Below are 26,539 nucleotides of genomic sequence, written 5' to 3'. Positions count from 1 at the left end.
CAGAAGGGCTCTGCCCCTGCCTGCTTCACGGTTTGTGTTTGTGCCACACAGGCTGTTTGGGTGGGGTATTCACATGGCAAATACACGGTGAAGCTGTTTCTGAAAGTATATTCTTTTCAATGTTGGAAATAACGTGTCCTCTTGTTTGCAGTAACCAGAAGAAGAAGGAAGATAAGAAGCGGATGCGGTTGACAAGATCTTTAAAGGGAGGGTGTGATCCAGCTTTGAGGCAGTCTTCAACTGTAAAAAAAACCCGCAGTAAACGGAGTTATATTAGGTAAGAGAAATTAGTTTCATCCATATGCTCATAACAAAAGTAAGGAAAGAGGGTTTAGGGAATAAGACAAAGTTTATGTTTCTTTAGTTGTATTTAGGTTCCGCATTGTGTTTAGAAAGACGAAGTATCTTTCACTGCATTTATTTTCCTACCAAAAGAATTTTTCTTTTATTTTACCAAAAAATATACAAACTCTCCCAAATCCCCACATGGCTGTGAATAACCTGGTGATGGAAAGAGTCTCTGGATAAACCTGTGGCTCACCCCAACACATGTGGAAGGTCAGAACTGGCTGAAGCTGTTGAAAATTTACAGCATTGAGTAAAAATTTCCTCTAAAAAGAACAGACCAACTAGCAGTCCTGATACACTATGGCTATGAAATAGTGCTGTACCAATTTCAAGTAAATCCACATAATTGTACATCAGACTTTGCAGGTGACGCCAGAGGAACCAACAATAATTAGTCTTTTGTTGCAATGATTTCATATACATGTCAAAGTATAGCACATTGTATAGAACTTCTAACCAAGACAAGCTAACCTTTGTTAAGCTCTTCTTATTTCTGTCTCATTTCTCTACCACGTTATGCCTTTCTGCATTGCCAAAAACTGTTGAACTGTTGCATCAAATGGCCAGACAATATCACTTTACCCAGAGGAACATGCTGTACTTATATAAAGGAAGATATTTTTCTTTTACTGAAATGGATCTTTAAAAAAATATATTCTGAAATAGGTGAAAAGAAAGGACACAAAATGCAAGAAAATGTAGATTTTGTTCATGCTTTGTCTATGTAATACCTGAAGTGCTTGTGCTGCTGCTCTTTGTAGTAAATTATATATCACCTTTTTTCTGACTCTTTTTACTATTATCTTCTCTGTTACTTATTCTTCTTTCCCCTACTCATCATCTTCCTTCCTCTTCATAAAATGTTATACAGAGAAAATTACTGAGTTTGAGGGTCAGATGAGAAGATGACTCTGTGCTTCCTGTCCGCATGATCAGGCTTTGCTTGTGATCAGATCTACTGCAGGTGAGGCAAGTAACTGCGGGACCCGTGTAACAGCTCCAATTAAGTGTATTATTTCTGATGAATAGTAAATACTTTGCCAGTCATTCTGACATTATTTTCAGCTTTTGGGTCAATTAATAATTTTTGAATATTCTGAATATGAGAAAAAAAAAAATCTAGGAAAAGATCCCACAAAACTGCAGGGAGCTGTTTGTTTTGTGAAATATGGAGAGCCAGGTTTTGTTCATTTTCTTTAAAAAGGAAATGGAGTTGTTTCCATTTCACCAGTCAGGAGAGTGTCTGAAGCTGTTGGTTATCCTGCTAAGGCCTGGCTGGGATGTCTCCTGGTGATACTCATCCTCCTTTCACAGCTGAATTCCACTGGTGCATGAACTGATGCCCTACCAAACATCCCAGTGGTACAGCTGGTTGAGCATACCAAGAGCCAACACAGGGTCTACTTTCTGCATTTGAGAAATTCCACACATTTCACCAACAGGACAAACGATAGCAGCATTTACACATCCCTTCTTATCAATCAGGAAATTGAAAAGAAATGTCCGTAAGTAAAATGCTTTTGTAGCCACTTGAGGTGATTATACTGATTAACTCCATAAGATTGAGCATCAGATTCTGAGTTAGTTTTGACAATCCTTTGCTAGTCCACAAGCTGATGTGGGTCTCACTCTTCTTTGCGCACGTGCACCTATGTTTTATGTCTAAGATGTGAACAGAAGTGTAAACTCTTTTCTTTTCCCTTTACAGAAGCAATAAATGTTGTACAAGAGTTTCAATCTGAATAGAGATATTAGTGAAGTAATTAAGGAGACAGCCTCATGGAGTCAGGGAACTCGTATTGGGAGCTTGGCGCCTGCAGTGAGATGCTGCATAGCCATCAGTAAGAGAGACTATCACACTGTTCCCCGAGTAAAGAACTTGCATAGCATTTCAAATACATTTGCTAAAATGCATATAATGATGATAGAGCTAGGGTGAGTTTCAGTCTGTGGCTTTTTCCCCCTGGTAAAATAAATGAGGGTTATTTTTTCTGACCCTGCTGTGTGTTAGTGTAGCGTGAAAACCCTATTTATTGAAAAATAGGTTGCATAGTGAGTTCTAGGGCTTGAATTTACTCTCAAATAGCAAGAAATACACTGTGGTTTTCCTATAACATTTAAGACTGTAAGGGTTAAGAGTGAATTATGTGCTTTTAATGGGATGTTAACTTGAGATAATGTAACTTCATTGATAAGCCTTAGAATAATATACTTTAAATAGATTTTGTACTTGGTAGCAGTCTCGACTGTATCTCATTACAAGTGGAATTGAAAACAAAACTCCTATGTCCTCAGTGGAAATACCCACCGTAGCGTGGCATAATAATATTGCTGTTTATGGAGGCATTTCTTGCCTACAGTCTGTTTCCAAGGCAAAAGAGACGTTGACCTTGCTATGGCTCAGCCAGACATCCCTGACGGGCTGTGAGAGGATCCCTCTGTTTGCAGTGCCAGGGACCCCAAAGCCACCCAGAAATTTTCTTTCAGTGGCTAACACATTAAAATCCACCTCATGTCTGGGAAGAAGCAGTAACATTTTATGTGTATTAACTACGGGTACTTCCTTGTAAAATAATAACGAAAAAAACCCAATCCAGCAATGAACCTAAATGAATTCCAGCTGCTAACGCTCCTCTGGTTTGACCGATGTTTCCGCACTCCGGCCCAGTGACCGTTAGTACCATCGAAAGCCCGGCCGACAAGGCTTAAGGGGAGCGTCGCTACTGAAAGTCGTTCTGCAGAGAATCCACCTCCTCAGACGGGCAACCCTGCCGCCACGAGCGCTCGGGACGGGGCCGGTGCTGCGCTCAGGCTCGCCCAACTCGGAGCTCAAAGCACCCAGCAGAACGAGTGCGCGCGGGTGCCGGGACAGCCAAGGCCGGGCTGCGGGGCAGGAACGTGTACGAGACCTTCGGGGGGGCTGGGGGCCCGGGCCCCCGCCCCGCCTCGGGACCCGCCGGGACCCCCGGCCCCCGCCGCCGCGCTCTGCTCCAGGGCGCCACCTGCCGGCGCCCGCGGGCGCGGCGCTGCCGGCGGAGACCGGGCGCGGCCGGGGCCGGGGCTGGGGCTGGGGCTCCGGGGGCTGGGGTTAACCCGCCCGGAGACCCCCTGTGCTGGGGCTGGGGTTAACCCTCCCAGAGGCCCGCTTTGCAACTCCTGGCGAGAGGGAAAGTATATGAAAGAATGTTCTTGTGGAGAAAATCCGTAAGCTTTTTGTCCTCTCTCTGTGCATTATATCCCTAACATTGCACAAAGGCAAGATCCCAGTAACATTGATGTAAAAGACAGATTTTGGTTTTTTTTTCCCTGAATTGAAACTGCTTTTGATCAAGTTCCAAACAGATATTTTACAAGCAGCAGGCGCACACCCACGTTACTTCCATTAATTGTGGGTGGTAGTACATTTCTGGGTTTAGATTATATACCTGTGATCAGCCACGGACAGCAGGAGCACTCACAGAGCTTTAGTCTTCTCCTCTGTTACCATCATTTGCTCTAGTTGCTGTGCATTTCTGCATCATATAATATGGTCATAGCCGCAAGACTGCACAATCCCCCTACTTAAGTCTGTGTCTTTAACTGCTTAACTTTAATATTTGGGGAACTGCAGACTTTATTTCCTCCTTGGGAGTATTCAAAGAATGAAGGAAGGCCATCTCGCCACCAAAAAGAGATGATATAAAAAGAAGAGAGTGAAAGAAAAAATGCTGGAAATGTGTTTTTACTATTGAAATGAAGCACATTTAGTTGCATAATGGAATTTATCTTCTCAGGTAACATGTTTTGTGCTGTAAAGAAACAGACAGCCATTTTCTCATAAGCTCCTCAAGGTACAAGTTTGTGAGAGCTGTCAAAATATATTGTGTTGCGGAAGCTCACTGCCAGCATGCATCGCATGGCACGCGGGAGAGCCACCAGCTTCGGGCATCCAGGTATGTCTCTGTCTCGTGTGCGATTCCGGTGGTTGTTCCTAACTCCAAGTAGGAAAGGTATTTGCATGTTGACAAAAATAATGCAAGAAAATCTTCGCAAGTCTTCTCGGGGAGGAGAAAGAAAGTGCATCGCTTGCCGGTGGTGGGAAGGATTAGGAGCTCAGTTTATTATTTCTTAGACTATTTCAGTTGAGGTGCAATGCTTCCAGAAACCCTAGGAAACCTGTTCGGGGGGAGCAGTGCAGGTGTTCGCCAGCAGCACTCCATATTCCTGTGCAACAGGCGCTGCGTCTCGTTCCCTCTGCTCCCGGCGCATCTGCCCAGGCCCTCTGAGCAAACTTCCCCCAGATCAGTGGTACGGGTAATGCATGCTCTAGCAGGAGCCATCACTTGCTGGGAGCTCTTCTAATATGCTGAGAAAAGAGAGAGGAGTACGTATCCATTAAAAGAGGAGTAAATTATTTCTTGTTGCTATTAGCCACAGCACTGTTGCATTATACATGACTCCTCGCGGATCAAAGCTGCAGTTTCTCTCTCTTGTTGAGGATTAGTCTATTTGTCGGAGAGATGGCATGTGATAACCTCTGCTTTTCTCAGCAAATTGGTGGTCTTTCACCCTTCCCTGTAAACATTTCATAACTGGTATTAGTGCTATAAATATACAGAGAAAGAGAGTATTCGTTATTGCATTGCGGTATGGAGAGTCTCAAACACATCTGAAATTTTGATGACTTCTTGTGTTGGGGTGTGCTGTGCCTTAGCAGGATGTATATAGCTGCCATACCACACTTGGAAGTGCTAGCTGACATTATCTAACTAGACCTATTAGATAAATCTATGGGGCCGCACAGACCTTGGATCGTTAGTTTGTATTCATGTTAATTTTTCTCTGTATAGCCTGTTCCCTGCCAAAGAGAAAACGCATGTGATTTGTTTGGGGTTTTTTTATGTTCCTGCTCCTTAAATTTCCTTGAGTATTTGGAAAAAATTTAGTCTGTTACATAAGGTTAAATACTTCAGTTTGTAAAACCCAAATCAATGGATGACACAAAATATACGATTTCAAATAAGTTTAATTTCTAAGCCTCATATTATGTTTTTTTTTTTGTTTGAAATAACTACAGTTTGAGCTCAGAGACTAATGGAGGACAAGATGCGCTATCTGATAATCGTTGAGCTTTTGTTCTATACTGATGGGATTTTAAACAATGACTCACCCCGCCACACAAAGTTTGCTGGGCTTTTACATATTTTCAGGCTCAAGTTCACCACCATTCAAGTTGAATGCAAAAAAAATAGAGAACTGACTTCATTACTTGCGCTCTGGAAGTGATTTGACAGCCATTTAGAAAAATACTTAACGTTCACCAGTTTCTCCGGTTCCTCTGGTCCCCACGGAGCAGACTGAGAACAGATCCATTCGTCTCCGTCCCGCCCAGCAGCCCGGTGTGCGGCGGCAGCTCGGGGGCAGCGGCGGTGCCCGGGCGCTTTGATTCACGGGATCAATAATCCCAAGGCTCTACCTAAAAGGATGGAAAATGTGGTGTGACCAGGAGATGAGCAATGATTGTTCTGTGTGGCAAAATGACTGGGCTACAGTTTGTGTCAACAAATAAAGCCTCCTGAGCGCAACCAAATGATAAAGATCCTTTTATTTTGCATTTCTTAAATCTTTGCGTTAAAGTTGACCTTATTCTCAGTGGTAAATATGGTCTGGCGCTACATGAACAAATTTGGGAGTATGTTTAAGCTATGATTTATTTAGGTCTGTTTATATTAATTGGTTCATTAGTTTACTCTAAAGCTTCTATCATCTTCATTTTGACTTGCATTCCATGAAATAGCAGTCAACTTTGTGGTTGTTGTAAGGGTAAGAAAAATGGTTTTTGGGGGGAGGCTGTTGGTTGGTGGAGTCTTTTACAGAGGCATGGGTTTCCTTAGACACACTTTGTCCCGACCCTGCAGCCAGCAGTGCCCGGTGCCCCCAGGGTGCCCCACTCTGTGTCCTAAAGGACAGGAAGGATACTCTCTTGATATCAAGGAAAATGTAATATTTATCATACTACAATTTATTATACATTAGGAAAGAATAAATGTTGACTTTTACTGTGACAGTTTTTTGTTTTATCCACCAAATTTATTGTTGGGTGAAGCTGGCGCTTTCTCCTCTTGAGTCACACGGAGGGGGGGTTTGGCACCTAATACATTAACATGTGTGTATTCTTTGTGGCTACAATTTGAACAAATGTTTTGAAATTATGACAGAGAAAATGACTTTTCTTGCCTACATTAACAAGTAGGTGTCATGTATTTTAATCACTGTGACCAAGCTGCAATTACAGCTGATAAACATACAGAGATAAAGCTGCAAAAAGAGAGGAACATTTACATTTTCTTAAGGAACTGCCACAAAGATGAATAGAAAAAGGGGGAGGGGGAAGGGTGGACAAAATGATGCCACACCTATGTATTATTAATTCCTGCAATACTGTGCATTTACTGTATATACCACACTCCACGACCTCAAAGGACTTAAAGCTCTACTATTTAAGTAAGTTATCGCTTTGTGATAGACACTCGTGTCCTTAGATCAACATAAGCACCAAGATCTTACGGAGGACAGGTATGACTCCATGTATAAAATAAGCCCGCACAGGCTTGGCCACAGCTTGGTTAGGTGTGTGCCTGTGCCCCTGCAGCCGGCAGCAGCATCGTCTCAATGTCCTGCAGGAGCAGGACGTCGCTATAATCTTCTGACCAGATAACAAGCCTAACAGTATAATTGAAATAAAATGTGTTTTAGAAAAGCGTCCACTTTTTTTCTTTTTTAAACGTTGAGCTCTATGGGAATTCCCAGAAGACCTTGGAAGTTTGTATAGACTCACAGATGCTGTTTTTTCTCTCAAGATTCAATATTTGCAGACTCACTGGAAAGGTTTTCCTGTCTAGTACAAGACCTGGTGGAACAACTGCTGTGCTATGAACACGCACCATGGCTGTTGCCGCGAAGTGCGGTACATTCACATACGCAGCCCAGAGGGAGAGTGAGACGTGGTGACATACGTCCTCGCAGTGCAATTCCCAGAAACGTCAATTGGCATTAAAACATTTCTAAAACATAGCTTTTTCGGTAGAATAGACTGACCAAAAAAAAGTGCATTGCAGCCAAACATTAAGCAGTCTTCTAGTGGCCTTTGAAATAATCATATATGCATGAATTTATCCTAGCCTTTGAAATCTGTCAAGAACTGTGCTTCTGCACCTCTATTGCATTACTGTAAAGTTTGTTTTAGCATGGAGACATGGATGTCTAGCAGTGTGCTGCAACCGAGAGAAGTTCTGTGACCAACTGAGAAGACAGGTTGGATACATTTCACCCCCGTAAACGTTAGGGTAACATATTGATCCGGAGGGAGATAGCATTTGCCATATGCTTGGTGCTAAAGTTTTTTGCCTGAAAGAACAAGAGTTGGCCCCCGACCAAAGCTCTGTGGTTAAACTTGCCTTGATCTTTAAGGAAATTCTCAGCTTCCTTTGGCAGCTCCTCTCGGGTTAAAGCAGAAGAGGACAGACACAGCACTCGGCATCAGCTGCCATCATCTCCAGCAATCCCAGTGGCTCTCTGGCCTGTTATAAAAGCTGAGGACCTAACCACCTGAAATAAAACCCGGGATCCCTTGGAGGTGTTTCTGGTGAGTATTTTCTGGTGGAGGCGTACCCTGGGTTTTTGTAATACCGTAACATTGTTATAAGAGAATGTCAAAACAACAACTGTTGAGAGATTCTCTTAGTTCTTCTAGTATTTGAATTTGTCTCTTTTGTGATGGTGTACCCCATTTTACAGGTCTAACATAAAGATAGCAATATGATTTTGTACCGTAATATGGAGTTCTGGTAATTTTAAAGACCTTTGCAGCTCTGCAGTCTATAGAAAAAAGAGATTTTTTGCTACCTTATACACTTTATGTACATGAAAGCCCTTGAATTAGCTTCAGGTCATTGTCTAGTACTTCTCCACAGACTGGATTTAGTGACTTTTGACAGCTGGCTGCCCAGGGCTTCTGTCCCCTGCGAGCCTTCCTCCAGCCAGTGGGCTTCAATAACTTGAAATAAATACTAGTTTTAATTTCTTCCTAGAAGCTGGCTTCCTTGTAACGTTTTCACAAGCAATACTTGGATACATTGGAGGTCCCTTACATTTTTATTTACAGATCCGGTCCCAGTAAAATAAATCATTTGTGGCTGCTGGCGCTGCCAGCAGTGAGCTGGAGCTCCGGGTGCATTGCTGGAGACAAAGTCCTAACAGATAAACCGGAGTGCAACGAATCCAGCACCTGTTAAATGGGCTTCAACTGGTCATTTGAAGTTATCCTGCCTGAATTCTGCCCCCACCAACATGGGAAAAACGATTTCTTCTATTGGGCACCTAAATAAATCTCTGTGTGTCAAACGCTGGTTCACATGAGACATTTGTACTTTGAAGCTTGGAGATTGGCTCGTACTCGGCTTCCACGTGCATCCCCAGGCTCCCACCGACCTGCAGAGCCAGCGTTCGGTGGCAATAGCTGCAGCTGGGAGCGGTACTGACGCGTCGTCTCTTCTGCATTCTGTGTCTGCGTACTTCAAACAGTTAAAATTAAGGTATTGTTAAGATGTTGAAGATTGGAATTTCTCTAACTTGCTGGTTTTGTGAATGGCATTTTATGTGGCAATAAAATGAACAGCATACCCATCCCTTTCTTAGGCACAGTCAGCATCAAGGGAAAAGTTCACTGCGGATACCAAAGATTTTCTTTCTCAGTAATAAACACAGAAGCCTTCAGCCTTTTTGCTGTTAGCATGAATAAAGGTTAATTGCCACATTTTTGTGTTTCCCTTTGTAATTAAGAGTTGAGCCTTCAGTGCTTTTCACTGCAGTTACTGACAACAGAAGTTAATCTTTTTAATCATTGCAGAAAAAGGCATGGACTCTGGAACAGATCCCACTCAAAATGCGCTGGCTTTCAGTATTTGGAAGCATGTCTACATCTAGGAAAAGCTGGAATGGTATATTGGATAATATACATTTTAGGAATAGCAGTTTGAATTTTGGTTTGTCTGAGAGTTGATTGAAAGTTATGCGAACGGAAGGTAATTCCCAGGCTGGGGCTGTTACGGGACGAGCTGTGATTATATTGCAAGCTGCATAGAAATTGCCTTGCCAGAGACTTTGTTATTAAGGCCCATTCTGTCTCCTGCTGTTTCTCTCTGTTTCACATTTTTGTTGTATTAAGAATTTTTCCTATTGTATTTTTTTCCTCGTTCATGCAACAAAAACTCAATCAGGGCTTCATTAGTAAAGGAAATTGGGCTTTTTTTCAAACTATCGCAGGTAGTCACTGCTCTAGGAGAGAAGGTGGTGGTAGGTCTGGGGAAAGCGATGCCGCTTCTGACCGCGAGAAGCTGCAATGGGAGCACGGGGGCAGCAGCGGCCACGAAGCGCACGGGGCCGCAGGAGGCATCGCGCCTTCTGACAGCTTTATACTGCACAGACAGTTGAACAAATATGTGTCATTACATAGTTTGGGTATCATACACTTGTTGCTTGTACGTTACCATCACGAAAACATGCTTTGTTGTGTTCATAAATAACTGTTATGTTTGAGAAATTAATTCACGTGGAAAGATTTATTGTAGTATACAATTATAGGAAGAAAAATGAAAAATTCGTCCCTTAGACTGGTTTGAAGGAATTTCTATCTCATCTGATTAGGAGAAAAGGCTGCTTTGTCTTCTTAAATTATTTTTTCTGTATTTAAATAAATCTTCTGAAATGCTTGCATGCCTGCAAGAATTATAAAAGGCTGTTCAAACCTAAATCAAGTGTTCCAGTGTTGCTGCATGAATCTTCCGAGGCAGTCAACTTTTGGTACCTTTGACAAGTTTTATGATTCAAGATGGGTGCACTGTGCTATGTACCATATTTCAAAGTAATGCATCTGAATAGATCATATCAATTTTTATATGCTAATAATTTGTTTTGGTATTTTAATACTAGGAGCTATAATTCATATCTATCACGTTCCCTACACTACAGGTAATTTGAATAACATTTAGAAAAAAATCACTTTAGGAATACCTCCAGTATTGCACTTTTCCATTGCGCGGAGAAGGCAAGGATAAACAAGTCTAGAAATTAAAAAAAAAATTGAATCGAAGCTCATCAGCTTCAGCTCAGGATTGTTCCCTTTGATGTTTTCCTTTCCCTTAGCCACAGCACATTTTCAGTTTGCTGAGTGTTTGGGCTCTTTTCCATTTTCTGTGGTAAATTCTTGGGTAGGCGAATCAATCTTGCTCTTTGCACGCTCTTTTTGCCTAGAAGTATAATCTGAATGTTTCCTTTCTTAAATTTACCTCAAACTCCCACTGATATTCATGGTGTATCACAAAGTTTTACCTATTCTAATACATTACGTGTTGTGGGAGCAGCTGAAACTCCATTTTGCTGTTGCAAACCGGATAATGATGGCAGCGATATTTGCAGTAGGAGCAGTGTGGTAATGGTGGGAATGCTATGGCAATATTGGACAGTTGTAAAGCCAATTGAGAACTAATTTGAAGGCAGGCATTACTGAAAACCAGTATAATCTCTATGGTTGTGTAGCAACTCAAAATTCCTCTTTCTAAACATAAGATGTGCAAATGGCCATGAAAGCTCACCAGAACCTGCAGGGATTTCTAAGTGTTTTGTATAAAAGAAAATAAAGCAACAATAAAAGGAAAAAAAACTTGGGAAAAAAAAATTGAAAATGCCTAAACATAGAGAAGATAAATGAGGCTAAAAGCCTATTTTTATTGTTTCTCCAGTAAAAATACCTTCAGTGCTAAAATGGAAAATCTCATTGTATGGTAAACAGTTTATCAGCTACCTGATCTCAAGTACCTTTGAGACCCCATCCCAATATTTATATTCAACCAGACAAGCTGAGAATGATTTCCTTCTGCCCACTGCAGCTGCCCTCTCTCTACATGCACAAACCTATCTTTATTAATGGTTATTTGTCCCTGTGTTTAATATAATTAATTATGAGTTTCAAAGCTGTTTTGACAGAATGCTCCAGATTATGTCTGAAAGAAATGATTGCCAACGCGTTTAAGATATGAAACCTTCCGATTTACCTGTGAGACTTTCCCTGCTCCTCTTCACCGCGCAGAAGCAAAGCACTCTGCTGACTGTTGGCACGCTGGCTAATTTTTCAGGAGTCAAATTTTAAAAACCCCACAAAACACAGGGAGTGCCTCACCATCCCCTCCCTTCCACCTGTGCGATCTTGGTGTTTCTATGGAATCTGCACTTCAAATAATTTTTTTTTTTTTTTCCTTTCACGGGTTTCTTTGTTCCCGCCAGGAACCCAATGCAGCCCATGAGCACACCAGAGATCGACAGTGAAAACGCTCAGAAGAGCCCATGTAAATATTGGCATCGCATCCCTGCACTTGGCGGGTTTCTAACTTTTGCCAGCTTATCATAAGCTCCATGCCTTGGTGGCATTAACCACGGCTGTAACACAAATCAGCCTCCTGTCTTCTGCTGTCTCTGTTGACTTGATTTCTTTTTTTTTCCCTCTCTTTCCTTCCAGGGTTTCCGCTGTACCTTGCTCTGGTCTCTCCCGTGGAGGGAGCGGGTTGCGCAGGCTTTCCCCCCCGCTGGGCTATCGCCAGGGAGCCGAGAGCAGAGCCTGGATGCGGCGAGACGATCGTTCCTCTGTGCCGGGAGAAACAACCAACCCAGCCCTTCCTCCGTGAAGAACCACGACCTACCAAACCATGGAGGAACTGGTTCGGTGCTGAGCTTCATCCAGAAATAGGACATCCCCTGGCATCCCATGGCTTGTCGTGCAAGTTTGCTTCATGAACACCAGACAGACGTTTCCTGATGTGAGCTTTTCATATAATTTAATCCATTAAAAGATTGATTTTTTTTTTTAATCCATTAAAAAAACCCATCAAAATGGAGGGGCATGCATGACTTTTGCAGTTCTCCTCATAGTGTGCTCGCTAACCTGTCTTTCACATGGATGACTTTCAATGCTTTCTCTCTGGCTGGGATTTTTCTGGGATTTTTTGTGCTTTTCCTTTTTGGTGTTTTGGGTTTTGTTTTTTTTTTTTTAGTTATTCATTAGTTAAAAACAAAATGGCCTTTTAGTAAAGGGAAAGGGAAACTGAGAGGTAGGGAGGTAGGTAGAGAGTTTATTCTGGTGCCATTTTTCCTTGGAGAGAAATACGTCATCTTATAAGGAGGAAGAAAAGGATGCTGAAGGGAGGCAGGGCAGTACTGCAGGGTCACAGCTGGCGGGTGAGGCAGCAGCAGAACAGGGTGCGTATGTGCAGGGAAAAAGGACAAAGGTACAGGTCGTGGTGTCCAGCAGGTGTTTAGGCTCTTGCCTAATATCTCTGAACTACATTGAGAAAGTCTCTGTTCTAGTTGTCTGTGATACAGAGAGTCAGCTGGCTACTCTAGAGGCAGCCTTCAGATCATTGCAAGAAAAAAGGAAAAATGTTTTGAAAGGAAGAAAAAGGGTGAAATCTTTCCATTTGAGAGTTTTCAGGAAAAACTACTTTTCATTTTTGCCTGTGTGAGGATATCATCACTTGGAGGAGTGGGGCAGGGCAGCAGCCTTTTCCAGACGAGTTTGCAGCTGATTTAATACTTGTATTAATGTATATTTAGGGATGTATCCAGAAACCTTATTCTTCTCACAATTGTGTGCTCATAGAAACAGTGTGTAAAATGAACTCTTCCCAAAGAAGATCATGTTTCTTTTTTAATTACTGTATTCACATAGGTCTTCTCAGGTGATAATTTGCAGTCAATATAGTCTTTCTTGTAGTAAAATGATGGCATCAAACAGCTAGCATGTGCTTCTTTGCTATGTGAAATGTAAAGGGAGTCTCACCTGACGACACTGCCAGTTTGCACCATTTTATTGCAAATACTGAGGCAGTTAACATGCTGCTTCTTCACCAAGTTCTGGCTCCTGGGGGGAGGAGGCGCAAAGGGGGCTTCCCCCCTCCCTCTCCCTTTCTTTTCAGGATCTTTTCTAGCCTTTGGGATGACAGGCAAGCAACGGGAAATGGGAACAGCAAGGTTAAACATTGTGAAAGATAAAGCCAAAACGAAAATGAACCTCAAAACCATTTAATGTTAAAATCTCGAGATGTTTAAGTGATTCTTTTGTTTTCTGAGTTCTTGAGTGAGACTGAATTCTCTGAGTTGGCTGTAAGGCACTGGCTTCACGGGCAGCAGACTCAAACCACAAGAGACCTGGGGGACTGGGTGTGCTCCTGTTCCCCTCGTTGATACCCTCTCTCCGTCTTTGCCAGCTCGGCGTCTCCAGTCTCTCCAGGGCTCCCACGGAGGAGCTCCCGGCTGGAGACCATGTCTGCTCTCTGCGGGACAGGTCCTTCACTCTAACCTGCCTTCTATGTGGCTGTGACACAGAGCTGCCTGGTTTGGCTGAGAAGTTACGGAGATTGTGGGGTAATTTATCTAAGCGTATCTAATCGTCACTGCTTGCACTTTGAAATGAAATATCCCTCGTCTTTTAAACCAAAACCACACTGCCCGCTGCTACATGGGTAGGCAGAGGGGACAGATGTTGTATTACACTGCGAGTCAGAAAGAATTTAAATAACGCAGTTGAAAGGGAAGCAGTAGCATGGGAATGCATCAGCAGCTATCGGGAGTGCGTATATTGTACCTGCGAAACTGTGGGAAATTACTTATTTCACACCTTCTGAGGACTATGAAAGAGGGCAAAAGAGTGTAATTGTATTAGGAATTAATCTGCTCAGCCCCTCGGTATGTTGATTTGCCCCTTCTTACAGAAAGGACAGGAAAATGGAAGGGCTGGAGCCTCCCCCAAGCCTGTCTGGGAAGTGGGGTGCAGGGGGGTCCCCCCATCCTCCTCCTGGTGCCGGCAGGTTCGTGGAGACTTTGTCTTGTAGTTTTGGGGTAAGTGTTCCAGTCCCGCACTTAAGGCAAGCCATGAAATACTGTAAATTGACTGTTATTTGGTTTTCTGTACCTTGATAATTGAAACTAATAGAAGCAAATAGCTAATATTTTCTGGGGGATGACCTTGGGAGCAGGAGACCAGCTAGCTGTGTCTTCCTCCAGGGAAGAAAGTTAGAGGAATTACTGCCAAATAATAATAATAACAGCAGCAGTGCGGGCTGTAATTCCCCGCTCTCCTACTTCAGCGACACCTGAACACCAGCATGAAGAAAACAAGTCATTTATCAAGTATAATTTCTTGGAATTGCTGGGTGTGTGGAGCAGAGTGGGGGAGAAACAGGCAGACCAATTTCTACCTCATCCCAACCGTTAAGGAACTAGCATATAATTTTCCCATTTTGGCAATTTGTGCTTGCTTAGGCCAAATCTGGATGTGGGCTAGTATGACTTGCTGTATGTCCCCATTTCCTTTTTAAGGCGCTCCGAGGTGCGAGCTTTGCTGCACCCACCTACACTTCCTAGTGAGGGATCTGACCCCGTCGCTCTCCGCGTTCCCGAGGTTCCTGTGCAACCACAAATCACCCACCCCAGCTCTCATTTTGGCCTAGTTTTTTTAAGAAAGTGAGGTTCATGTGATCCCACAGAAATGCTGAGCCTTTTGCATCTATTTTTGTCTCTGTAAAATCAAATAGATTTTACAGTGCCGATGGGAAGGAGTAATTCTGGCCAAAAATGAAGTGAACTTGGTGTGTCTCTGTCTCAAAATGGGGAATAAGAGCCAAATGCCAGAAGGTTATACTGGTTTCTTGGGGGAGGAAAGCAATGAAATACTGGCCAAAGCGAGACGGCTGCAGAAGAGGGGATGCGGGCATAGCGATGCCCAGCGCATGATGCCACAGCATGGCCCCGGAGAGGGAGAAATGAGTAACCTTGAGCAGTTATATGCAAAAAAGTCTTAACAAACAGAACGAGAAGATGCTGAGACACAGGTAGTAAAGAAAACGGTTGAGTGGTTCTGAAAGCTGCAGTTCTGCAAGCTACCTGTAGGAAAGGTACTAAACCGGTAATTGGAAAAGCCAGGTCTGGGGGTGCGAGGTTTTGACTGAGGAAAGAACAGTCTGCACTGAGCCATAAAAAAAAAATAAATCTGTGATTAAAACCACTCAAGCGATTTCAGCTGAGTCCTCCTGGGCTGAGCATGGTGAAGAGGAATAAGAGAGCTGTGCTCATGCCCTGCTGCTGCCAGCTGGGATTTTTCTTCAAGGCCCCACTTCACTTCCAACCCCCCTTTCCCTGTAGCACTTTGCAAGCTGCAGGCAGCACGGCCGGTCCCCCCCAGATCTGCCTCGCTGCCCCGCGCTCTTTTGCCCCCTTGCATACATCCCCTTCTGCACAGAGAACGGGAAAATTTGGCTGTGTCGCAGTACCTGACAGGATCTTCTGAGCATCTGGAATGGTATGAGGAACGGAGGGACCTTACGTGGTAGAAATACTAGTAGGTAAAGAATAAAATAAGAACACGGGAAAGGAGCCTGGCGCCTTGTTGTTAATCTACAAGCTGGAGAATATAAAGTAGCAAATGAAGGTGTTTTTGTGGATTTGGTTCTGATGCCAAACTTGTATGAGATGAGCTCTAGGGAGTTCCTCTTCATTAGAGGAAGGATTAATGTAAAAGGTAGGAAAGTAAGAAAAAGCCCTGTGTGAACAAATGACTTATGCAGCAGAGTAATTAGATAAGACATTCAAAACATATTTATTGCAGAGATTTAGTTACTTAATTGCTCAGTAGATAATGTGTGTAAGTTTATACACGCAAGCAAGTGATGGACGTTTCTGCATGTAATTATCTATGAATATGCTATATATCTATAAAATGGCTGATAAGGGTCTAAGATGACTGTCATGAGTTTAAAATGCCCTTGAGCTTAAATAGCTTTGCCATTTAACTCAGCATTTCACTAACAAATGGAAGTTATTAAAAACCTTAGAGGGCAGAACAATCCGGCTTTGCAGAATCTGAAGACAACTCAGGTGTTGGAGGGAAAAACAGGATAGTAAATGCATTTTTTTCCCTTAAACCTTTTTCTTACTGCCATGGTTTAACCCTGGCCGCTAAGCCCCATGCAGATGCTGTGGGATGGGGGAGAGAGTCAGAAGGGTAAAAGTGAGAAAACCCGTGGGTTGGGATAAAGACAGGTTAATAGGTCAAGCAAAAGCTGCGCACACAAGCAAAGCAAAACAGGGAATTCATTCACTGCTTCTCATCGGCAGGCGGGTGTTCAGCCATCGCCAGGACAGCAGGGCTCCATCACGCGTAACGGTCACTTGGGAAGACAAACGCCATCGCTCCGAACATTCCCCCCTTCCTCCTTCTTCCCCCAGCTCTATATGCTGAGCATGACGTCACATGGTATGGGATATCCCTTTGGTCATTGGGGTCAGCTGTCCCGGCTGTGTCCCCTCCCAACTCCTTGTGCCCCCCAGCCTCCTCGCTGGTGGGGTGGGGTGAGGAGCAGAAAAGGCCTTGGCTCTGTGTAAGCCCTGCTCAGCAGGAGCAAAACATCCCTGTGTTATCAGCACTGTTGTCAGCACAAATCCAAAACACAGGTACTGTGAAGAACGTGAACTCTCCCCCAGCCCAAACCAGCACAGTTACTAAGACCAGGCAAGCTGTGCCGTGTGGCCCAAGGCCATCGAGTTTCTGAGGCTTTATGAACGAGTTTGCATCCCCAACGCTGCACCGCGTGGCTGCCTTGTATTCACAGTTCCAGTTGCGAAGTGAGTTAGTTTAAATCATCGTGAAGTAAGTTATTTTACCTTTCTTTATAATGCTTTGAAGGAGGAAATTTTCCTTCTTGTGTAACTCTTGAGAGCTGTTATTTCCAGCAGCCCAACCTGCAAGCAGAGCGCTGAAGGACACGGTTTACAAGGTGTAGCTGTTGCAGAGCCGTAAACACGCCGGCTGTCTTTATTGAGCAGACTGGGGTTTCCAAAGGAACCGAGGAAATTAGTCACCCGCCTTTCCACGTAAACAAATGAACAGCATGCCTTGCAAAGATAATTCCCCCATAGCTAAATAAATCTCAGGCGAGGGGGAGGTATCGCCATCATGTGCCGCACGAAAGGGTGAAGTTCTGCAGAAAGTTTAGTACGCTTTTGCTCTGGAGGAGCTTCGTGTCAGGCTTTCCCTGTCTGCTTTGAACTGTAAATCTCCCAGGACCCTCTGAGGTCTCTGCTTGAGGCATTTGGTCAGGAAGGTGCTGCCCGAGTCAGGGGCTTCTCCTTGACGGGGCAGAGTCGGGTCTGCAGCAGAAGGGGTCTGACTCCCTCCCGGGCAGGGAGCTCATCTCAGCTGGAGAGGGTTAAACTCACCTGGTGACGGATATAAACCAACCTTCACTAGTGAGGAGCTTCCCCGGGGCGTGCTATTCTGCAGTTACTCATCCCGGGGTTTCTGGTTTGGTCCACTTCCCGAGCTAAGCAAGTGGAATAAACTCATTTAGCGATATCTGGGTAAGCAAATCAGCGCTGGCACTGAACAGCATGCTGTTTGTCACCTCCTTTCTACTTCTCCCTGAAGAAACATAAGATTCTCACCTTCACCAAATCCTGTCTATTAAATTCTAAAGCTGGATAATCACATGAACAAGTTCAGGTCCTACAACGATAAAATAAAAGTCTGCTGCGATAGAGAAGCCAGTTGGTGACCTTTCCCACCCAGCTTCCCTGCTGATTCACAGGTTTTATCTTTTGCTAAGTACAAAAGCATTTTCCCTGGCAAATGCTCCTTTACTGAAGGTGAAAATGAATAAAATAAGCCCACAAAACACCGAGGGGAGGGTTAGGTCTTTTCACAGTTATCACTATTTATAACATAAAGCAGCTGAAGTGTGGTGAGCTCTATGGAGAAATGCATGCCTTTCCCTGCGCCAGCCTGAGCTCAATGTTCCTGAGTTAATTTCCTCGTGTTAACAATTGTTTGGTGATCTGAATTTTCGGCAGGGAAGTTCTCCATAGCCTGGTGTACCAGTGTGAGCTCTTTAAATGATAGGTCTACTGTTGAGGGCATTTGGCATTTGACTCTCTTAAAAAATTCATCAAGAATTGATATACTGCATTTTTCATTTGAAATTCTGCAATCAGGTAGCAAAGTCTGAATATTCATATGAGAGTAATATCTTTTCAGCATTCATTAATCTGAGCCAGTAATGAACTATAGGTAAAATTGAGTGATAATTTGGAACAAGTAATTTATTTGATTATTTTTCTCATCTTCCCTATTATTAAATATCCATGAACAGTTTAATTGACCTTCCTGAGTTTGTCATTTAATATTCAAAGGTTTTTTGGTGAATGGTTTGCAGGGCCGTTGCGTGTTCGCTGTCAGCCGTCGGCCCAGCTCGCAGCACAGAGCGGCGGCACCGGAGCGGCCGGTGGCGGTGGAGCCGGAGCTGCCCCCGGGAGCGGTGCCGGTCCCGCACGGAGCTCTGCCCTGCGGGGTGCGCTCCTTGGCGGGCTTCCCTGGTATTTACCCTGAGTCTTCCTCGCCCAGTTCGGGCTGATAGAGCAAAACCCTGAAGAAGAGATCATTCCTTTCCTCTTTACTGTTATCTTGAATATATTTTAAGTTTCTAAGTTTTCTCCTCAATCTCTCTTTTTTTAAGGCTCAATTCCCCAACTTTGTTTTGCCTTCCCCCTTGCTGATGTTTTCTCGACCTCTGATCTCCTTCCTTGTCCTTTTTCGATTCCCTCCATTTAGTCCACAACTTTACTAATGCATGGGATGTAAAAAAATATTTACATTTCTCCAGCAAGGCCTCATTAGGACTGAACGGAGTGGAAGGATTATCTCCCATATCTTGATAGCCACACGGCCATTTACCATCCCAGAACGATTGCCTCTTTCAGAGCAGCCATCCCCAGCTCCCTTTCCCCAACTTGCTCTGCAGTTGTTCCCCAGCCTGTAATTACATAAGTGATTGTTTCTGCCCAAGCATAGTATCTTGTATTGTCTCTCCTGAATACCATGCTTTCTTTAAGGATTATTTCTGCAAATTGTCAAGACCTTTTTGAACTTTAATCCTGTCCTCTCGTGTGCTTGCAGTCCTTCCCTGCATAGTGTTATCAGCAAATTTAACAACCTTCTTCCACCATCCAAGTCATTAATGAAAAAATTAATAATACTGAGCTCAAGGCAGGTCTCTCTGAAACTGTACTTGATTCAGCCTTTCATTTTGAATAGAACCGTTTTCTGGAAACGAATGGTCTTCTAGCAAGCTGTGCAGCCTGTATATGTTTCACCAAATGCCATGTTAATAGCTAAGGCTAAAGTCAAGCTATGCCTCCTTTATGTCCCGTAGAAGGAAATGCAATTGGTATGGCACAATTCAACAAATGCTGTTCACTGCTGCTCGTGCCTTTGGTATCTTGTTGCTTTTATAGAAAAATTGAATGTTTTCCTGTGGATGGATGGTTTGGGATCTGATATATAAAGCAGTACCTCCTCCTCCTTCTTAAAGACATGGCATCTTTTTCCCCATCTTTCCCTCTTCAGTCTTCCATGATAATAGTTAAGATTCTGATATTGCTTCAGACAGTTCCTTAAGTAAGCGAAGATAAAGCTCATCAGCATAACCAATTTGAAAACATCTATACTAGCTAGGCACTCTCACCACCCCCTTTTTATGAGATTACGATCTTCCCTCTTTGTTACAGTATTACTGGGCCAACCATCTGCTCTCGGTTGGCCTTCTTTATGAAGATTGAAGCAAAGAAAGCTCATTAAACACTCAGCTTGCTTAGTTAATGGCTTTCCCACTCCTTTTTTGGTCTTCCTTTATTACTAATATACTTACAGAATGATATCTTGTTAATTGCCCCACGCTACGTACCCTGACCTCTCCGACTTCATCACTGTACTCCTCTGCCTGATTAAATGCTTGCTGAATTTTTTTAAATGCTAGAGCTCAGGCTATGCAATGAAATTCCTACACATTAAATCCACAGAGAACATACAATCGGTTTTCACCTTCCAGTGATACTTGTGGGTCAGGCCTCTCATACGAAAGGCAAGGTGGTGGCAGCCCCTCAGCTAACACCGACCTGAGCCCCCGGCCAGTCAGAATCGATAGGCAAGAGACGGAAAAAGCCATAAGTGAAATTGTTGAGATTATGAATTTTTTTCAATCTAATAATATGCAATTTGTTCAAATCGCATTAACTTTTTTTTTCAAGTTCTCCTCTCCTGACTCGCTCTATTCTTAGTGCATCGCCTAGATTATTTCTTAGGTCTTTAGAGTTCTCTGTGGATTTCCCTTTATTGGTCCCCAGTCTACAAGTAATTGTGCTCTGTCCTTGATCCTTTTAAAATAGCTACTGCAGCAAGTTTCACCTTTGTAAGTATGTGACCTCAAAGGCACAAGAAAAAAATCCTTCTGAATTACATTGGACAGTTTGTAAACAGATTTCCAAATTATTGCAGCCATATGTAAACACACTAGGGTTTGGAAAAAAAAAGGTAGTAAGGTAGTTCTAGTCACAGAGATGTAGATCAATAGAGACTTCTAGTTTGAATTCACTCATGGTATAGCAATTTAAATAATAAGATGGGGAACATAATAATGTAAAATTTCACTGTTGCAACTTCATTTTTTACTATCACACTAGAGACTTGGGAAATGAAGAGAACTGCAATTTGCAAAGCTAAATAAAACAAAAGCACAGAGAACCTGACTGGGCGGGCTGACCTTTTTTTCAGTTTTCAAGCAACTCGAAACCGAATCTTACTTAGAACTGGCCATTATCATTGTTTTCTCATGCAGAGCCATTAACCTATGACTTACTGAAGCAAGCAAACTGTTCTTTGCTGGTATAAAAACAATCCCAGCCTTCCCCATTTTCTTCTGAAGCATCTGAAATTGGATAAGCTGTATCAGATCCTAATATTTCTAACCTGCTGAAAATGCTGGAAGAAAATAAAAATGCACACTGTTGGTTATATAATGCAAAATGACTGAAACTTAGTAGAGATTTTGAATCTATCTAAATTCTTGGAAACTGAAAAGCAGGAGCCTTTGCTGCAGGATACTGCCTTTTTTCGGAGGGCTGGTGGGAGAACCTAAGCCCAGTCCTTAGGTAGCTGATGCTTGGAAGCAGCTCTGGGTAGCACTGAGCAAGCACTGACTGTGCCATGTCAGACTGGAGGAACCTATTTCTTGCAGAAAACCAAGCCGGAGAACACTTAACAGGGTGGTCTAACCAGAAAATATCCCCTCCAATTTTCCCACAGTCTGAACTGGGGAGTGTGTGTGTTGTAAGGCAAATGCAGAGTGAGCAGAACAGAAAGAGACTAACGTTGTTAGAACTTCAACTAAATGAAATGGAAGTAACTGCTACTTGCTAGCATTTCCCCTGTACTAGGCAATTCCTAGTAATACATATGTTGCATATTGATAAATATATATGTCAGGCTGCAGGAAAACCAAGTCCGGGGTGAGCAGCGCTCCCTTGGATGCTCCTGGCTGGCGGTCCTTGCGGCAGCTCCATCACGTTACGCCTCCTCGTTGTTCTCCAGGTAGCCCAGTTTCAAGGGAGAACAATCCCGATCTTCCAATCCAAACTGTGCGAAGAAGGATGGCCGAAAAGAAGGAACTGGAGACCGAAGGTACAATTTTAAACTGCAGCTTCCAAAGAAGACTTTACTTATAGCTCTGCAGATCTCCAGCCAGTTGCAGCTTTTTTCCTGGCTCTTTCTTTGGAGCAATTTGGTTGAAAAGAAGAAACTAAAAGCTTGGTCTGGAATCTCTAATTCTGAGTCAGTCGCCCACAGGCAGATTGTTACTGGTCAGTCACTGTTCGAGATGACTGGATTTTCCAGACTTACTTGTTTCAAATTTAGAAGTTTTGTAATAACTGCAGCCAGTGGACTGCAAACTTCTGCAGAAAGTAAGCAGCCTTTAGGAGGCTCTAAGAAGGAGGGATGCAGAGAGAAATCAGGTTGTGCTTTTTCAGCAAGTCTCTTTTTTGACAAGAGAATTGAAATATCAATTAAAATGCCAAGGAATTTTCAAAACATAGTCTTAACAGAGAAAATATGCCTTTAAAAGTAAATGATGTAAGCAAATAACAAAACCTTGATAGCTGACACCAACTAGAAGTGGTTTATAAATAAGGGCTTTTTTCCTTCTTATCCACTGCTTCAAGCAGTCGCTCAAAAAACCGGGTGACTTCCAGTTGAGTGAGTAAAGAGTTTAAGGTCTGTCTGTGGTGGTGGGAAGGACCAGCTCTGCAATGCAAGCATGCATGCTTCAATATGTCGTGATATTTTCTGATGAATAAACCGAAGGATGGTCTAAAGGTCAGTATAATAAAATAGCAGAATCTACTGATTCCCCTCAGAGTTTATGATCTGAGGAAGATCTCTTGTTTCAATTGATAAGATTTCCAAAAACTTTTAGAGAAGAGGAAGCCATTCCAGGGGGTACGTGTGGTATTGATTCACTACTTGCTTGAATCTCCTGAGAAATAATTAACCCATGACTGTGGTTTTTTTGAGGAAACTTATTTCAGGGTCAGGAGGAAAAATTAGTTTTCCTCCTCCCCATAGTCTTTTACTGGAGATTTTTAAAGGCAATGCAGACCTTTCCTTCTCCATCCCAGAAGCTCTTGAAAATGCAGAGGCACAGTCTGTGATGAGACATGTTTTGTGCTAGACAAATGTTATGGTACCCTGACAGCAGGAATGCTTCTATTTTGTCATTTGCCCTTCTCACCCTAGAAAAAAATAAAGACCCCTGAGCTTTTTTAGTTACTGAATTGGAAACTGTTAAATTGTGCTGAGCCATTGCTTGAAGTAGTGGAAAAAATGGTTGAAAAAGTAGTTTGCTCAATAATCACACGAACTGGAACTGCTTGTTCTCTGCCACCCTCAACGGCCATCAACTATCAAGAATTTTTTTCTCCTGAAGGTCAATAAAAAAACTCACCTTTTTTTGATTTTAGTTTTATATGTTATTGGAAAAGCTAAATCATGTTTTAGCTCCAAAAATCTTATGTCAAATCTTTTGACAGGCACTTAAAGCTTCCTTATATACCATTGCTACAGGGCCTGGTTTTTTATCACATTTATGCTGTTGGAGTACCTTTATTTAAATGCATGTTTTTCAGGTTCAGGTACTACAAGTAAAGTAAGAATGAGTTTGTTTTCTTGTTTCCCTCACTGCCGATGTTTTTACTGAGCTGTTGAACTACACTTGCTGAGTTTTACCTTGACACTTTAATTTGGAGGCAATTTCAATTTTCTGACTGAAAATTTTAAAGCAGAAGTCCCAGTGCACAGCAGAAACAAGGCATAGATTTCATCATTCTTGACCCATTATCAGTTGGGTTTTTTTTAATCTGCCACTTTAGAAACCATGTGTTGTTTCACTCCAGGTATTTTAACAGCTCATTTTAGTCTTGCTGACATTGCTGTGTCACGGTTCATGTCTTTTCTGACATGAAGCTATCAAGTTCTTCCATTTACTCTTCCATTTTATCCCTGCTTACAAATGAGGTTTAGAGAAGCTAAACCCTTTCTGCATCTAAGGTCTCTTTTATTTGGGTAGCGTTGCCCTTTGCATTTTATAATTGCTGATGCATGGTTTCAGTCGAAAGACCATACATCCTTGTAAAATACTTTGAAGAATGACTATTTTAAATAAATACTAGAAGTAAAAATTGTTAAAAATGCATCAATGTGGCTTTCATAGAATTTAAATTTCTGTAAAATGAAAATGTTTTTAAATATCCCAGTGTTTCTGTTTTCTCCCAGTACCCTTTGCCAGCTTGTCTTAAAAGTTAGACCAGAATTTGGCCTGTCCATGAATTTTTTTGGTGCTTATCATGTTTCCGAGGTGTCACCTGCCCTTCCCTCCTTCTCCTTAAACCAGCCAGGTCTGAGTAAGAAGGAAACTGGGTACCCAAAGGCGAGCCTGCCAGCTCTGCTGGTGCCTTCTCCAGGCAGCACAAAGAAACTGGAGGTGTCACTGTCTGCATTAATATCTCTTCATCTTTGCGTGCAGTCAGCTGGTACTTTTCACAAAATTCACATATATTTTACTTTAAAATGTGACAGTAGCATGTTTTTCTGTCTTTTCACCAATAAATATAGCTGGAAGGATGTGTAAAGGAGAGTTGTGCCCCCTCGCTGACTGATGCACCGTGACACGGGGTGTAGAGGAAATTCAACACTTTGTCACTTCAGCAGTTGACAACGTGAGTCACCACACAGAGGTCCCAACTGCTTGCGTCGACGCAGATCCAGGCTCCTCTCGGCAAGCGCAGGGCGTTAGTCAGGCATCCCAACCTACGGCCGCAACCAGGAATACTGGGTGGGGGAATAGTTGGCATAATTTAGCAGGATGCTGTGCATCAGTAAACAACATCTTTATTTTTTGAATGTCTGTACTAGTCGGTTGGATGAAATGACTCACACAGAATAAAGTTGTGGTTATGAATGGCCGCCCAAGCTATACATTTTCATTAAACTCAGCAGAGCTGAGCTGGGTCTCACCCCAGTCCGTACGGGCCACCAGCCTTGGGGCGGTGCAGAGGAGCTCGGCCGTGGCGGTGGTGCACAGCCCTGGCTTGTTTTCCCTTCCTCGCAGAGCCTCACACTATTATGGTCTTTGTGGTGCTCGTGGGAACACCTTGATTTTTGGTTTTGAGCTCTAAAGAAGTGTTTTATGATACAAATGGCAAATTTGCACCTTGTCCGGCTCTGAAAACTTCAATTTCCTTCGCCGTCATTGGGAACTGAGGACAGGGACGATCAAGTACGCAAAGCAGTTTCGGGTAATCTGGTAGGAAAGGTGTTGTAGAAATGTACACTATCTCGTTATCGGGCAGTTAGTGCCAAAGCACCGATTGCTTCGGCTACAGCAGACGCAGTCGGGTCACAGCCCGGCTCTTCCCTTGCTAACACCAGAGCGAGGGCGTCCCGCTGGTTGCCCGCCGCGCCGGGACCAAGGAGGTTTACTTTTCTGCTGATGTGCAGTTACGCATTGCTAGTTCTGACGCTTGAGCATCATTTCTGAAGCTGGATCCAGCCATGCTGGCAGTCAGTTTGTATCTGATGGGCCACGTAGGTAAAGGAGGAGCAAACCATATGAAATATTGCCAGGGGAAACAAAAGTCAATGCTCGACCGCTTGGACATCGATACTGTTTCTTTCTTTTTTATCTATCAACCAGAATTCTGGTAAGATGAACTCTGAAGGAAGCAGATCTAGTATTTACAACTTAGAGAGACTGAAGTCCCCATTTCATATTTGGAAATGAAAGACATTTATTTGTTCTTTATCTTTGAGTTTTAAGCCCGTTTCCACACCAAAAAAGTGTGGGAAAAGAATAAAAGATAAAAATGTGTTTGAAATTCAAGCTATTCTTTGAAGCTTTTACAATATTTTAAAGCTTTTCCCTACAGCTGTTTATTCCATGCACTTAACTTCTGTTTTATGCTTTGATATATTTTGCAATTATTTTTCATCCTTAATTTGATTTTCTTTTAATAATGTTGTTCAGAACAATAGTGGGTGACAAAGATGACTAGCATGCATCAGATAATCCCTACCTGACCAAGACGAGTTGTTTTAATTACGTACATGTACATATTGTGCCATAGATCTACTTAAAGATTTTATGATTTTAGGAGGCAACACTATGGGAAAATAACTTTTCAAAGGATTCAAAGTGTTAGTTCAAATAGTCTGGCTTTTACGCGGCATACGCGTTATGTTTTCCACTTACAAGACACCAGTTTGCCATTCAATTAACAGGTGCAGTATCAAGCCACTGTGTAGGACAGAGCTCAGAAAGCTGGATCCTTAGCAAGGGTGCTGTCATTGGGGTATTTCCCTTAAAATCCCAATGAGGAGTGAGATTGCTTGGTCCTACTGAAATCATCCCAAGTGCTGTGCAAGAGAGGTCTGACCCCCCATTTTCATGCCATACTTCAAATGGTACAAGGAGGGGTACTCTCTCGTTAAAGTAAAAATAATTTTGTTATGAATTATGAGTATTATACGCATTGTCTCTTTTCCCATTTCTTCTCTTTTTTTTTTCCCAGTTACGTGAATAGTGTCTTTTCTGGCAGTATTTGATTATCTTGTTTGTGTATGACTAGCTTTGGTTTCACTGCTGGTAAGTTTTCTCTGAGAATTAGATATTACTTAGACATACAAGCGCTACCCTAATCAGGCGGTTCTGCCTCTGACAAAAGAATG

Source organism: Calonectris borealis, chromosome 10 (assembly GCF_964195595.1).
Source record: "Calonectris borealis chromosome 10, bCalBor7.hap1.2, whole genome shotgun sequence".
NCBI lineage: Eukaryota > Metazoa > Chordata > Aves > Procellariiformes > Procellariidae > Calonectris > Calonectris borealis.
This window is presented reverse-complemented; position numbering follows the sequence as displayed.